The 12,992-nt window shown below is 54.5% G+C and overlaps 1 protein-coding gene across 13 annotated transcripts in view; it reads right to left on the bottom strand.

Moving 5' to 3' along the window:
* The window catches only part of SLC22A23 (solute carrier family 22 member 23), a 143,291-nt gene that overhangs the window by 52,912 nt on the left and 77,387 nt on the right, over positions 1-12,992 (bottom strand). The gene's annotated exons all lie outside the window — the stretch shown is intronic.

Here is a 12,992-nt window from a genome sequence, read left to right on the forward strand (position 1 = left end):
ACTAAAAATGGCTTAAAGACTTAAACATAATCCCACTCCTGGGCATCCATCCAGAGAAAACCACGACTCGCAAAGACACATGTCCTCCGATGTTCACTGCAGCACTCTTCTCAATAGCCAAGACAGGGAAACAACCTAAACGTCCATCGGCAGTGGAGTGGATCAAGAAGAGGTGGTACATATATACAGTGGAATATTACTCAGCCATTAAAAGGAACGAAATACCGGCATTTTTAGCAACCTGGATGGACCTAGAAATTATGCTAAGTGAAGTCAGTCATACCATGAGACACCAACATCAAATGCTTTCACTGACATGTGGAATCTGAAAAAAGGACAGACCAAACTTCTTTGCAGAACAGATGCTGACTCACAGACATTGGAAAACTTATGCTCTCTGGAGGAGACAGTTTGGGGGGTGGGGGGATATGCTTGGGCTGTGGGGTGGAAATCCTGTGAAATGGACTGTGATGATCATTATACAACGACAGATGTGATAAATTCATTTGAGTAATAAAAAAAATAAAGTTAACCAACGCTAATTTAAAATAAATAAAGTTAACTAATGCTAATTAAAAAAAAAAAAAAGACTTAAACATAAGACAAGATACCGTCAAACCCCTAGAAGAGAACAGAGGCAAAACATTCTCTGACATGAACCGTACCAATGTTTTCTTAGGTCAGACTCCAAAAGCAACAAAAATAAAAGCAAAAATAAATCAAACTGATGAGCTTTTGCACAGCAAAGGAAATCATTAAAAAACAAAAAAAACAAAAAAACAAAAAGACAACTTACAGAATGGGAGAAAATAGTTTCAAATGATGCAACTGACAAGGGCTTCATCTCTAAAATACACAAAAAAACTTATACAACTCAACAGCAAAAAAACCAACAACCCAACTGAAAAATGGGCAAAAAGAGCCAAATACACATTTCTCCAAAGAAGACAGACAGATGGACAACAAGCGCATGAAAAGACACTCAACATCACTGATTATTAGAGAAACGCAAATCAAAACTGCTATGATGTACCACCTCACACCTGTCAGAATGGCCATCATGAGTAAATCCACAAATAACAAATGCCTGAGAGAGTGTGGAGAAAAGGGAACCCTCCTGCACTGTTGGTGGGAATGTAAATTGGTACAACCACTGTGGAGAACAGTAAGGAAGTACCTCAGAAAACTAAATATGGAACTGCCACAGGACCCAGCAATCCCACTCTTGGGCATATATCCGGACAAAACCTTCCTGGAAAAAGACACATGCACCCTTATGTTCGCGGCAGCACTATTCACAAGAGCCAAGATATGGAAATAACTTAAATGTCCATCAACAGATGAATGGATTAAGAAGACGTGGTATAGATACACAATGGAATACGACTCAGCCATAAAAAAGAACAAACTAATGCCATCTGCAGCAACATGGATGGAACAAGAGACTCTCATGCCAAGTGAAGTAAGTCAGAAAAAGAAAGAAAAATACCATATGATATCATTTATATCTGGAATCTAATATACAGCACAAATGAATGTTTCCACAAAAAGAAAATCACGGACTTGGAGAACAGGCTTGTGGTTGCCAAGGGGGGAGGGTGTGGGATGGACTGGGCATCTGGGGTTAATAGATGCAAACCATGGCATTTGGAGTGGATAAGCAATGAGATCCTGCTGTATGGCGCTCGGAACTCTGTCTAGTCACTTATGGTGGATCCTGATAATGTGAGAAAAAAGAATGTATACATGTGTGCGTGCCTGGGTCACCTTGCTGTACAGCAGAAAACTGACAGAACATGTAAACCAGCTATAATGCAAAAAATAAAAATCATTAAAAATAAATAAATTCAGTTAGAAAACAAATCTCTGTTTGGGTCACACGAACATGACTTGGGGCCCGGGTCTGTCACGCGCTGCCAACCAGCTGGCTTCATCCAAGGGTAAAGAAAGGTCATGGAGGTTGCGGGCAGCTAATGTGGGGTCAGCACCCACCCCTGGGGCTCTGGGCCTTTCCGCACGCAGCCTCGGAGAAGCGCCCACTTGGATGTTTTTCAGTTTGTTTTAAAATGGAAATTACAGGAGTTCCCGTCGTGGCGCAGTGGTTAACGAATCCCACTAGGAACCATGAGGTTGCGGGTTCGGTCCCTGCCCTTGCTCAGTGGGTTAACGATCCGGCGTTGCCGTGGGCTGTGGTGTAGGTTGCAGATGCGGCTGGGATCCCGCGTTGCTGTGGCTCTGGCGTAGGCCGGTGGCTACAGCTCCGATTCGACCCCTAGCCTAGGAACCTCCATATGCCGCGGGAGCGGCCCAAGAAATAGCTAAAAAGACAAAAAAAAAAAAAAAAAAAAAAAAAAAAAAAAAAAAAAGGAAATTACAATAGAAACAGAAGCCAAACGCGACGTGGCACGTGGCGCTTAAACCCAGCTCCCCTCCCCCACCAAGACCGGCGCTGCTTTGTGCCGAATTGCACCTGTAACAGCACCGGCCAAGGGCCAGGCGGGCCGGCAACTGGGAAGGGGTCCAATGGCAGGTCTGGGTGACAGTTCACCCCGGCCAGAGGGTGGCACGGGTTCCCCTCCCGACCCAAGTGGCATGGGGTGTCCTTGCAGCGGCAGGTTCTGGGGTCCTGCGGTTCACTGCTTCTCCTTCCTGTGGAGTTTGCCTGCGCATTTCCTGCACGTGGCGGGAAAGGACACTGCCCCCTCGGTGGCAGAGCCTCCGTCCACGTCCACACAGGAGTCAGGTCAGGGAGTGTGCGGCTCTGAGGCCCTGTTAAGGGCGCTCCCAAGGTCACCCAGCCTTTGTCACCCACCCCACCCCCGCCCAGATGTGGGCTCCTAAACAGATGCTACACACCTGTAACTGCAGGTAATAGACGGCCCCTCCCCCAATGCCCCCGCCCCGGCGGCATCCCCTCCCCTCCCCCCAACACAGGGGCCGGGTCCGATGCTTCTCTCCAGGGGTCAGGGCTGTACCTGCCGCGCCAGCTCTGTGATGCCTGAGCTTGTAGCCCAGTGGGTCAGGCCCGGGCCAAAGCCGGCGCCCCCCGCCCCAACCCTGGAAACACACACAGGCTGTGCACCCACCGGGCTCAGCCGTCACTCAAACGCCCGTCACCGGATCCGAGTCCCGCCGAGCAACACTCACACACACGGTCCCACTGCTTAGGCTCCTATTGGCCACCTCTCCTCAGCGAGGCTCCATCTACGTCCGTGGCCGTCAAGGGGGCCGGCCCTTAACGAGCTGAGCGCATCCATGCGCGCCCACTCCAGGTTGCCGAGACCTAATGAAACACTCAGCAACCAGCCAAATGTCTAAGGGCCGTAGGTTGCTCGTGAATTGTCCATCTGCTTCCCAACATAATGACACTGACGGAGGACCCTGGGGACGAGCGGCAGTCGGGCAGCCAGGAGCAGCTCCCACCCATGAGAAGGAAGCAAAGCACTGTCATCTGGAAAGGGGCAAGTGGAAGGCACCAGACGGCGGGAGAAGGTCCACGCATCCTGCAAACATTCAGGGAGTTATTCCTTCAATGAGGCTTTTACTTGATGCATTAATTCCGAAGATTTTTTTTTTTCTTTTCAGGGCTGCACCTGCGGCACGTGGGAGTTCCCAGGTTAGGGGCTGAATCGGAGCTGCAGTTGCGGCCTAACACCACAGCTGCGACAACATCGGATCCTTAACCCACTGGGGATGGAACCTGTGTCCCAGCATGCCAGAGAGATCGCTGATCCCGCTGCACCACAGCAGGAACTCCTTAAAATTATTTAAATCACAAAAATATTTCAAGGATATTGACTAAGTATAAGAAGCAATGGAGACGCTGTGCCCAATGCGCGGCTCCAATCTTTCCATCTACCTTATCCACTCCCTCCTTTTTTAGTGAAGAAAATGCAACAGACACGGTGGAAGCCCCCTAGTGGTCCCCTTGGGCCAAGGACCGTGCTACTGAAAGTTCAACGGTGAACCAGTGGCATCCAGCACCACGTGGTAGGGAACCTGGGCTCTGGGGCCAGACGGACGGGTTCTGAATGTTAGGTTGGTCCCGGGAAAAACCAGACTTGGCTTTAGGCTCTCGCCCTGCTCCTGGAGAGACGTGCCCAAGACCTGACTAAGTCTTCCCCGAAGTCATGGGACCCAATCCTAAAGACCAGCCCACTCCCCAGGAGAAGGTCTAAACTTCTTTCATATCCCACCAACTCTCCCAAACTGACCCGTCTGTTCCTTGCTCACCCTCTTTACTTAAGAAACGGCCAGTCAGCTTCTGGCACCCACATATAACCTCCCTCCTCCAACAGCCCGACGGCTGACCTCCCCTAGGAGTCAGCCCGGCAGTGCACCCCGCTAATAAAGTCTTTTATGCTTTTCACACGGGTCTCATCCTTTTGGTCGACCTTACACTGAGCTCCCTGGACAGCTCAGCTCTGCTTGAGGACACCTGGGTTCCACTGAGGGCACAGGAAGCTCATTCCTTTGCGCAGGATGATGCATAAAGAGGCTTTTCCGGGCGGGATGAACAGCACGTCTTGAAAGAACTGCTTTCAAACTTCAAGCAGATTGAGGTTAGTGACCGCTGGCACAAACTCCTTCTTAGAACTGCAGAAACGAGTCCTTAAAACGATCCATCTGCTGCCTCCTCGAAATGGAGTAACCTGTCTCCACGGCTACAAGCCAGCTCTTGGCAGCTTGGGAGCTGGGCAGAGGCAGCCACCGTCCCGGTCCAGGTAAATCATTCCATAAATTGTCATATCAGGAGACAAGTAGACCCCTCACTGACCAAGTCTTTCTTCATACAAAGGAAATGGCTATTCGTCATCAAATACGTGACAAAAGGTCCACCGCTGAGCCTCCAATAAATATGCACCCTGTCCCAGTGCAAAGGACATCTGGCTTCACTAGGATGCTCTACGCTGTCATTTTATTTTATTCTTTATTTTTTCTTATTGGGGCTGCACCTGCAGCCTATGGAAGTTCCCAAGTTAGGAGTTGAATCAGAGCTGCAGCTTCCGGCCTGCACTGTAGCCACAGCAATGCAGCATCCAAGCTGCCTCTGTGACCTACTCCACAGCTCACGGCCATGCCAGATCTTTAACCACTGAGCGAGGCCAGGGATGGAACCTGCATCCTCATGGATGCTCGTCTGATTCTTAACCCACTGAGCCACAATGGGAACCCCTGTGCTCTGCCACTGTGGCGTCACCTCTGTTACAGCCTCGAGTCTGGTGGCCCCCCCTGCCAGCCCCTGGGGAGCAGCACCAGAGATGCTCGGCGGCTACAGAGATACAAATGCAAGGACGTGTGGTGGAGTTTCGTACAGTCCACTCCACGCCCTCGAAAATCGTTCTCAGAGGCAAAGGCCTCATTTTTAAGGGACAAGGAAAGAACACGATGCCTCTTACAGGACAGACGTGGGGTCTGGGTGTCCGTGGGGGGTGAGGTGGCGCTCCTGGGTCAGAGCCCAGCCCGCGATGCATTTCTTCTGTTGTGCAAACAGATCTGCCCGGGTATCAGGTTGTGGAGCCGGCTGCTCTGTCAGCATTTAAAACGTTCCGCTTGCGACTCGCGGGAGCTTCAGTCTGGGACCAGGACTCCTCCTGCTCCAGCGGCTCAGACTCAGGGACGGGCTCTCCCCCTCGGGCCGGTACAGCCCCGTCGGTGTGTGGGTGACGCCACGCTGCCCGCCTGCTCCGTTCCCACCCTGCCTCCTTGTGGACCCGCTTCAGCCGCCTCTAAACCCTCTACTGCACACCTGGAACTAAACTCCCTGCGCCCGGCCCCACCCCACAGTCCACCCTGACCCCCTAGGTCGGCTAACGTCACATGCACCCTCCACCCCTGGGCTGGGGGCCCCCCGCTTGGACTCAGTCCGTGTGTCCGGGAAGCTTCTTCTTCACGGACCCTCTCAGACCTGACTGTCCCCACCTCCGTGGCTCCTGCTCCGGCGGGGTCCCCACCTTCCCCTCCTCCAGTCTCCCGCAAGCCGCTGGCAGGAGTGCCCTCTGCTTCTCCCAGGCCTCCCACTGGGCAGATTCTGGCCTTGCTGATGCCCAGGACAGATGCCGAGGCTTCCAAGACCCAGCCTGGCGTCCCTGGACCCAGAACCCGAGGGGCTGTTTGGGGTCAGGACACACCGCACACGCCCCCCACTACAGACAGAGACACTGGTGGAAGTTCGGAAACGAGACGAGAGCATAATGCGTGGCTGACGGATGAGCCAAAGGCCCAGGGTTCGGGTTCTGGTGTGGTACCTCCCCACCTTTTCAGAATTACTTAAAACCCCACTGGCTCTCGGCTTGCTTCCCGAATTTCACAGGACACGAAACCTCCAGTCATTAAACAGGCCGCTCATCCGGTCCACGGTCCCCCAGGTCACTGGGAGGAGATGCTCGGCCCTTCCGCCCGCGCAGAGTCGGGCCCCTGCCGCTGCGGGGGACGCCCCCCCGACCAACCTCCAGGAGCCGCCCTCCCCCAACCCTCACCTCTGCCTCGTCACCGCCCTGGACATAGAAGCTAACCTTTCATTATCTCTTCAGCAGAACAAACACTCCTCCCTCCGGGCAAACAAGAAAAACATAAAAACACCATCCAGCACAACGAGGCAGCAGACGGCGAGCCTTCCCCGGGCAGCTCCAGAGCCGCGTCCCACTCAGGGGCAGCAGTGGCCGTCCAGGACTGTCCAGGAGCCAGAAGCACAGGGCCCATCCGTGGGGGCCCCGACGTCTTTCCATCCCCACCTCCCCCCCCCGGGGCACCCCACCTTCTATCCCTGGTCCAGGGCAGAAACCTAAGGGTCTGTCTCTCCCTCCCCCAGCCCGCCCCCCAATCACTATCAACACCTCCTGGAAGACTCTCCTGCCCAGCCGACGCTGCCCACCAACACACAAAGCCAACAGCCCAGGGCAGCCCCCCTGGTGTTGCTGGAAGCTTCTCCAGGTGATGGAGCACCCACAGGGCCTCCCCGCAGGCCCTGAGTTACTCTAGTGCCACATCAGCCTTCCTTCCCCGGCCCCCACCTCCTCTCGGCCCGGCAGCAGCCACGGCTGCCGTGACTTGTTCTCAGCAGCCTAGACGGTAGCACTTCTCTCCCCACGCAGGACGGGGTTCCTGTTTGGCAAAGGACGCCGAATACACAACCGAGACTCCAGGTATCGTGGGGTCTGGGGAGACAGAGGAGGAGGCTGAGGACGGATTCTCGGAACCCCCCAGAATAAGCAAACCGTGAACGAGTGACATCTGCGCTCGACGGGCAGTGCCCCAAACACTCAAGACTCAGCAGGACAGACAGGTGCCTTCGCTTGCGTCTCGCTGTGTCTACAGACGTGGGGAGAGAGGGACGCTGAGGGCCCTGGCTCCTGTGCTCTGGGACGGGGGGCGTCCCCGTGTCCCACTGTCCACTCCTGCTGCTGACATCGGCGCCACTGGCTCTGAGTCTCTGTGGCCCTGGGCGGGGGAAGTCCGAGGGCTGGGGAGGCCCACTGTTGACAGAGAATTCTTTCCAAGTATCCGACAGCATCGTGACCCAGCACACAGGTGCGCATGCCCCCCCCCAACAGGTGCATGAAACAGAACAACCCTTGTTACGTGGGTTGCACTAAATTCTGCTCCCCTCCTTTTAAGATGCTGTGATGGAGCCTCAAAGGACTTGGCAACCCACGACTGTGTTGTGAACAGTGCTTTTTGTTTTTGTTTTTTTCTCTTTTTAGGGCCACACTCACGGCATATGGAGGTTCCCAGGCTAGGGGGCGAATTGGAGCTGCAGCTGCCGGCCCACACCACAGCCACAGCAACGCCAGATCCTTAACCCAGTGAGCGAGGCCAGGGATTGAACATGCAACCTCATGGATGCTAGTCAGGTTCGCAACCACTGAGCCACAAGAGGAACTCCTGAACTGCGGTTTTAAAAAGCTGCTTTAGGGTAGGGTTCAGCTGGCTTCAGAAGCAAGTGCACAGGGGACTCCAAGAACTGTGACCCCGGGGCCCTCGTCCTACCCGCTGCCTGGCTTTGAATAACCTGCCACCTATTTGTATTCAGCCCATGAACTGCAAACGGTTTTCACGTTTTCCAAATGGTTCAAAACAACCAGAGGAAGAATACCGCTTGTGGGAAATGTATGTGACATCGGAACCGGAGAGTCTGCAAGCCTTTTCCTGGAACACGGCCACACTCGCTCAGCCCCAGCCTGGCTGAGCTGCTCTCACGCAGGCCTGGCACAGCTCGATGGCCACGCACCCCCAAAGACCGAATTTCTGGCCCTTTACAGAAAAAATTTTTGCTGACATGTGCTCTGATGCTCTGACTGGTGCAGACCGGACTAGCTGAGCAATCCGTCAAACGGGTTGTCAGAACTGGGATAGCTCTGTTTTACTTCCGCTTGTAATAGAATTATGGGCAAGTCACTAAAGGGCACAGCGGGTTTTTTTTAATGAGAACAGGTTTCTTAAGGAGGCTGAGCTAAGGTCACACACGGGAGGCGACAGTGGGATTTCTGAGGGTGTGGGGGCAGGGCCAAGGGCGTTTTACCGTGTCAGGCTCTTCTCTTTCTGAGGCACATCACAGGCGGTGGAACACAAGGACGGACGCTTTCAAAAACCAGCCCTCTGCTAACGAAGTCCTGAGCCGCTCCTCCTCCTCCACAGGGGAGCTCCAAGCCCAGGAGAACAAACTTCCCTTGACACGCATGCAAGGCGCCCCCGTGGGTGGGACGTTCCCCGGGAGTGGCTGCGAAGACAGGCCAAGGCTGGGGTGTCTGCACACAATCCCAGCAGAGAGGGAGGGCGAGGAGGCCCCGGCTTTTTTTTTTCTCTTTTTGTATTTTCTTGGGCCGCACCCATGGCACATGGAGGTTCCCAGGCTAGGAGTCAAATCGGAGCTGAAGCTGCCGGCCTACACCACAGCCACAGCAACGCGGGATCTGAGCTGCATCTGCGACCTACACCACAGCTCATGGCAATACCAGATCGTCAACCCACTGAGCAAGGGCAGGGATCGAACCCGTAATCTTATGGTTCTTAGTTGGATTTGTTAACCACTGAGCCACAACGGGAACTCCAGCCCCAGCTTTTGGGAGGTGCACATTGGCGAGTGGCAGCGTGAGGGGACAGCTGGCTCCCTGCCAGCCTGCAGCCCGCGGGCCTTTGTCCAGCGTGATCCAAGTACACGGAGGCGGCGGGGCTTCAGCCTCTCGGGCTGGCGGACAGAGGAGGGCGAAGGAAGAGCAACCTGATGCCGCAGAGACACATCGCAAGATGCCACGGGGGTGGGATGGCTGTGGGTGCTGAACTCCAGCCCCGGGCTCTGCAGGACGACGTGGCCAGCAAGGTGCGGTCTGCACGGTCAGAAGCAGCGGGAGGTTGTTGCGGCCAAATAAAGGGCCTTTTGGCTCCCGCCGCCCCTCCCGCCCAGCCCCAGAACCGTCTCCCCTCTGCTGCCCCAGCCACTCTGAAGGCTCCGCAGCCCCTCTGGCCCTGCCCACACCGCCTGCGGCAGCTGGCCTCAGGGAGGCCGCGCTTGTGCCACCTGGAACCAGAACGGGATCTGAGGAGACTCTGGGCTTCCTTGCAAACTGAGCTTGAGACCCAGACCCTAAGGGCTTCTCAGTGATGTGCCCGCCCGAGCAGGAGCCAGGACGGTGGTGCCAGGGCCTGCCCAAGTGCTGCACACAGCAGGGGCACCGGAGTTGCCCTGGTGCCTGCAGCCATGGCAAGTGAGAGGGCAGGGAGGGACCTCAGGGCTCAAGGCCAGCTGGCAGCGCTTGACTCTGAAATCGAGTCACAACAAAGGCAGAGAGTCCCCATCGTGGCGCAGTGGTTAACAAATCTGACTAGGAACCATGAGCTTGCGGGTTCAATCCCTGGCCTTGCCCAGTGGGTTGAGGATCCGGCATTGCTGTGAGCTATGGTGTAGGTCAGACGCGGCTCATATCCTGCACTGCTGTGGCTGTGGTGTAGGCCGGCGACTACAGCTCCGATTAGACCCCTAGCCTGGGAACCTCCATATGCCGCGGGAGCGGCCCTAGAAAAGGCAAAAAAGAATACAAAAAAAAAAAAAAAAAAAAAAGCACCCCTGGTTTCCCCCATTCTGGGCAGGTAGGCGACCCCAGAGAAGGGCCAGCCAGGCCTCAGGGACCACGGAGAGGGGCGGGGGTGGCCCTCCTGTCTGACGGGAGAGTCACACACATGCACACCGCACACAGGTACACACATACACACATGCCCCACTCACTCAGATACATATGCACCCCCCCCACACACAAGAATACATATACACCCCCCCTCCACACACACACAGAGCGCCACGCTTCAGCTTAACAACGGTTAAAGAAGAGCCGCTTTAAGGATTTCATTCCTTGAGGCTCTGACCTTTGCCTCCACCTCATTCTCGTTTTTCCGTCTTTAAACAAGAAACCTCCAGTGGGCATCACTCGAATCCTGGAACTCGTGCCCCTGGCTCCGCACGTCATACACTCCCATTGTGTCCGACCTCGAGTTCTGGAAACGAGCAGCGTGCTGGTCTCAACAAAACCTCCCCTCTGCCGTCAGCCTGAGCGGGGATTTGGCGGACACGAGAAGGATCCTGCAAACGCTCAGCTTGAACGACATTTGGAGGTGCTGGGGTCGGACCTGCGACCGGCTCGGGGCGTGCTGGCCTCCGGCAGGTGCCCCCCTTCTTGCGCTAACAGAACCAGCCCCTGGAGATCAGCCTTGCGTCCACGGAACTCGGCGGCTGAGGAAGGGGCAAAACTCGTCCTTAAGAAAACAAAAAGACAACTTACAGAATGGGAGAAAATAGTTTCAAATGATGCAACCGACAAGGGCTTAATCTCTAGAATATATAAACAACTTATACAACCCAACAGCAAAAAAGCCAACCAATCAATGGAAAAATGGGCAAAAGACCTGAATAGACATTTCTCCAAAGAAGATATACAGATGGCCAGCAAACACATGAAAAAATGCTCAACATCACTGATTATAAGAGAAATGCAAATCAAAACTACCATGAGATACCACCTCACACCAGTCAGAATGGCCATCATTAATAAGTCCACAAATAACAAGTGCTGGAGGGGCTGTGGAGAAAAGGGAACCCTCCTGCACTGTTGGTGGGAATGGAAACTGGTACAGCCACTATGGAGAACAGTCTGGAGATACCTTAGAAATCTATCCATAGAACTTCCATGTGACCCCACAATCCCACTCTTGGGCATCTATCCGGACAAAGCTCTACTTAAAAGAGACACGTGCACCCGCATGTTCATTGCAGCACTATTCACAATAGCCAGGACATGGAAACAACCCAAATGTCCATCGATAGATGACTGGATTCAGAAGATGTGGTCTATATACACAATGGAATACTACTCAGCCATAAAAAAGAATGACATCATGCCATTTGCAGCAACAGGGATGGAACTAGAGAATCTCATCCTGAGTGAAATGAGCCAGAAAGACAAAGACAAATACCATATGATATCACTTATAACTGGAATCTAATATCCAGCACAAATGAACATCTCCTCAGAAAAGAAAATCATGGACTTGGAGAAGAGACTTGTGGCTGCCTGATGGGAGGGGGAGGGAGTGGGAGGGATCGGGAGCTTGGGCTTATCAGACACAACCTAGAATAGATTTACAAGGAGATCCTGCTCAATAGCATTGAGAACTTTGTCTAGATACTCATGTTGCAACAGAAGAAAGGGTGGGGAAAAAATGTAATTGTAATGTACACATGTAAGGATAACTTGATCCCCTTGCTGTACAGTGGGGAAAAACAAAACAAAACAAACTCGTCCTTAAAAATGAAGGCATAATTCCTGTGCAAATATTGACGGGACCCACAAGATGTCAGGCGACACGCAGTCTCGCCGAAGTCCTGCTTGATCCGCAGTGACTCAGGCGTCCCCGCCGTTCAGGAGATCACACCCCGCCTTCCGGGAGAGGTCGCGGCAGAAGCTGCAGGGGGCACGGAGCAGGGGTCCCCACCTGGCTCTCTAATACCCGAACACCACCCAGAAGCCCTGTGAGCCCCCCAGCCACACCCAGAAGCCTGATAAGGAGGGGTCTCTGACCCCAGCTCTCCCAGCTGTCGGTTTCAGCCTCCTTGATGGGAGACCCGTTTAACCCCTCCTGGGTCTCCTGAGACCTCTTGCCATCCAGCCTCAGTGGTCCCCGACGAAGAGGCCGGGCTGTCAGACCCAGTGCTGCTCTGATTTGGGGGTTTGTAGCCCTTTACAAGATCATGCAGATTCAAACATTGGGAAAAAGGTGCACCTGCAACCAGAAGACCGGAGCTGCTGAGGTTTTTGTCTCCCAATCGCCAAACAGGTCACGCGCTGACCTCCTGTGGCTTCTGCCTCCAGGATGAAGGGCCCTGAGGGTCCCGACTCTGGGAGCCCCCAGCCCTTCTCAGCAGAGCCAGACCCGCTCCTCCACGGGCGGACGTTTCCCAGGCCCCCAGCCTGGCCCTGGGCATGACACAGGCAGAGGTCCCACATCCTAGTGGTGGTTTTTCACGCCTCCTGCTTTGCTTTTTCTAGGAAGTCGGTGGGGAAAACACCACGGCTGGGGCAGGTTGATGAATCCCCCGCGGTGACAAGTGGCGGAAGCACCCTTCCGATGAGGTAAAGCTCCTCGGCCCCTGGGACAGCTTGTGGGGACTTCAAGGAGGATCACCGGCATTTGCCCCCTGGGGCTGGCACGGCCACAGGAGCGGCATGAGAGGCTCGGGGAGAAATCCAGGCCAGAGACACACAGACCACGCAGCCTGGGGACCGCGCGGCCTGGGGACGGCCAGGTCCTTCCCCCAGAGGCAATCAGGGCCCCGGACGGCACAGACCCTCCCCTCAAGACCCTCGACGGTAAACTTGATCGGAGAGGCACACCTGCCAGGAAGCTGGCAAGCAAGGCCCTTGGAGACCCTTCTCCTGGCTTCACTTGGGGGTGGGGCCGGGAGCGAGAGGGTCCCGAGGCTCACCCCCACCCCCACCCCCTCT

The sequence above is a fragment of the Sus scrofa genome, chromosome 7, assembly GCF_054392235.1.
Source record: "Sus scrofa isolate SSC_HxYL_T2T_F1_AM1 chromosome 7, Sscrofa_HxYL_maternal_Yorkshire_Landrace_v2.0, whole genome shotgun sequence".
NCBI classification, from domain to species: domain Eukaryota; kingdom Metazoa; phylum Chordata; class Mammalia; order Artiodactyla; family Suidae; genus Sus; species Sus scrofa.